We start from the raw sequence: 3,814 nt of genomic DNA, 5'->3' as shown, positions 1-3,814 counted from the left end.
AACGAAGACGACGACGAAGAGAATTTCTTTATCACCCCACACCATTGTTATTAACTTACCTGCTGCTGGCTTTGTTTACACAATCTCGATAATTAGCAGCAGAAGAGAAGGAAAAAACAAGATTAACTCGCTAAGTAAAGTATAAGTAGGTACCTTATACAGTTACTTTACCTATCTACGTCATTGGCTGCTTTTTCTTTATCAAGTGTCGCTGTCGCTGTCGCATCGCTATACGCGCCCATGTTATAAATATCGTTAACGGAGAAAAATTTCACGCCGAATAACTTTCGCCTCGCGGTATAATTGGGTCGGGTTTAATTATGGCGTAATTGTTTCGCATTTTATAATTTGTCAAAGGACGTTAAATAGGTAAACGCCGCACCCCACCACTTTCACGGTAAACGAAGAGAAAATTAGAAAATTAACAAACATTCTGCGGGCTAAACGGCACACTAACCGTTAAAATTACCACCCTCGCGAGCTACATTTGGAGTTGAAAATTTTCGCAAAACGTTCGAGTTTTTGCAACCGCCCCTACCCTTTCTCGTCGCATCGCCGTTCAAACTTTTTCTGGAGATTCTCCAATATTATTATTATCGAAAAAGTTCCCACTCGATAGAAATATTTTTCTATACGTAATCTATTTTTCTTTCCAACTGTACCAAACTTTGTTATAATCGAAGTCCCAGGCTTTACGACCAAATTGAAACCATAACTATATCAATCGCGCTAATTTGCTAACAACCCGATCCTCCAGGGTGCTTTTTGTCTTTTTTCCCCGTTTTTTTTTTATTTTCACTTTTGTTTTATTATTATTGCGAAAATATACGAATGTGGTTTCGATTTTGTTCTGTACAACTACATAGTACATACATACTCGTACAACGACAACGCAAGATGAGCGGGTTTCAATTGGCTGTGTGTTTATTAAACAGTGTGAAATTGCAAGCGATATTCGATGGCAAATTCGACGACTAAAAAAATTATTTACAACGATGACCGTTTTTTTTTTGAAAAAAAATAGTTAAAGTAGGAGGAAATATACGTATTTTACACAATCAAAATAGCAATTTTTAATATTTATGTCTTTATTTTTATACCTACTTGGAAAACGTCTAGATTTGGTTTAATTAGTTTTTTCACTTCCACAAAAAGGGGACAATTACCAGCAGTGAACTTGAAAGGTAAAATAAATGACAATAGGAATAACTGCACCCCTCTCCGATCATCTGTGACAAATATTTTCTTAAAGGAGACATCCTAAGGAACATTTTAAATCGAACTTACCAAAAAAAAAGTTGACCCTGTTAACAAAATGATGGCCATTATAATTGACAGGTCAGCCGAAATCGCAGATTTTACTTTCCAACATACATAGACTCGCTAGCAATTTTTTTGAACTGGATACAGATAGATCGAAAATAAGGAGAAAAAAAATCAAAATTTCACCAAATTGACCCAAAAAGCTGATTTTGACCTGCCAAAACAATTGGAAGCGGTATCAAATCGTTTTAAGCAATTCTGGAGCCTCCAGCAGATTTTTGAAACTTGAAATTTTCACGAAATTTCATTAAATGAAGTTGGAAATTCGAAATTCACGCTGAACTTCAGCTCAAACACACTAAATCGACTTCTATTGAGTTTGGGTCATTTTGGAACCTCCAGCGAGTTTTTGGAAATTTTTGACGCTTCCAGCACATTTTTGAAACTTAATGCAGTTGGAAATCCAAACTGTAAACTGATGTCGAGGAGCCCACTTAAGGATAAATTGCACCCCCTCCACGTCAATCCTCCGGGACAACTTTTTTCTTGTAGGGGGGTTCCTAAGGAACATTTCTAGCCCTTGTACTAAAAAAAAAGTGGCCCTACTTACAAAATGGCGGCCATTTTGATTGATAGGTCAGCTAGAATCGCAGATTTTGCGTTCCAACATAGGGCTTGCATAACATTTTTCAAACTGCACAAAGGTAGATCGAAAGATCAAGCAAAAATTTATCACCTGTCAAAATTTCAAGAGCTAAAGTGCGTTTTCGATTTTTGATGAATTTTTGAAAATCAAATTTAGGCCAAAAATGAGGGAAAAAATCAAAATTTTACCAAATTGACCAAGAAAGCTGAAATTTGGGATATACCCTATTTTCGACATGCCAAATCGATTGGAAACTGTTTCAAACCGTTTTGAGCAGTTCTGGAGCCTCCAGCAGATTTTTGAAACTCGAAATTCCCACAAAATTCCGTCAAATTGTAGTTGTAAAGCTGAATTTATTCTAAAAACTAATTTCAATACGCTACGAATTACTGCAAGTGAATTTTAAGTCGTTTTGAAGCCTCCAGCGTATTTTTGAAAATTCCTGAAGCCTCCAGCAGATGTTTGAAACTTTGAATTTTCACAAAATTTCATCAAATGGAGATGGAAAGCTGAAATTTACTCTACACTCCAATTTTAACACCCTCTGAAGACGACTTCAGGTGGGTTCAAGTCAATTTAGGGCATCCAGCGACTTTTTTGAAAATTACTGGAGCCTCCAATAGATTTTTGAAACTTTAAATTTCCCCAAAATTTCATCAAACTGAGATGGAGAGTCGAAATTCATTCTGCAAACTAATTTCAATACGCTACGAAGTTGACTACTGGTGGATTTCAAGTCGTTTTGGAGCCTCCAGCGACTTTTTGAAAGGTTGTATGGCGTTCTTTTGGAAAATTGAAATTTCCTAAAAGTAGCTGGAAGCTTCAAAACCATTTTAAACCACCATACAGTCTGCGAAGTAAATTTCAGCTTACCAACTCCATTTGATAAATTAATGTCTTTTGGGAAATTTCAAGTTTCAAAAACCTACTGGAGGCTCCAGTAATTATCAAAAAAGTCGCTGGAGGCTCTAAAATGACTTGAACCAACCTGAAGTCGTCTTCAGAGGGTGTTAAAATTGGAGTGTAGAGTAAATTTCAGCTTTCCATCTCCATTTGATGAAATTTTAAGTTTCAAATATCTGCTGGAGGCTTTAGGAATTTTCAAAAAGCCGCTGGAGGCTCCAAAACGACTTGAAATTCACCTGCAGTACTTCGTAGCGTATTGAAATTATTTTGATAAATTTCAGCTTTACAACTCCAATTTGATGGAATTTTGTGGGAATTTCGAGTTTCAAAAATCTGCTGGAGGCTCCAGAATTGCTCAGAACGGGTTAAAACCGTTTCCAATCGATTTGGCATGTCGATCATAGGGTATATCCCAAATTTCAGCTTTCATGGTCAATTTGGTAAAATTTTGATTTTTTCCCTCATTTTTGGCTTAAATTCGATTTTCAAAAATTCACCAAAAATCGAAAAACGCACTTTGGCACTTGAAATTTTGACAGATGATGAATTTTTGCATGATCTTTCGATCTACCTTTGTAAAGTTTGAAAAATTTCGTGCAAGTCCTATGTTGATACTAAAAAATCTGCGATTTCGGCTGACCTGTAAAATCAAAATGGCCGTCATGTTGTAAGTAAGGCCAACTTTTTTTTGGGCAAGTTTGCTTTAAAATGTTCCTTAGGATGTCCCCTTTAAGAAAAAAGTTGTCCCGGAGGATCGGCGGGGGGGGGGGTGTAATTACTCCTACTGTCGTATGCCGGACTAATTTTGATTGACAGGTCAGCCGATATCGCAGATTTTACTTTCCGACATACATACTCGTAGACTCGCTAGCAATTTTTTTGGACTGGACACATATAGATCGAAAGAACATGCAAGAATTTATCACCAGTCAAAATTTCAAGTGCTAAAATGCATTTTTCGACTTTGGAGAATTTTTCAAAATCGAATTTGGGCCAAAA

This window comes from Planococcus citri, chromosome 1, assembly GCF_950023065.1.
Source record: "Planococcus citri chromosome 1, ihPlaCitr1.1, whole genome shotgun sequence".
Taxonomy (NCBI): Eukaryota; Metazoa; Arthropoda; class Insecta; order Hemiptera; family Pseudococcidae; genus Planococcus; species Planococcus citri.
Note: the sequence above shows the minus strand (reverse complement) of the source record.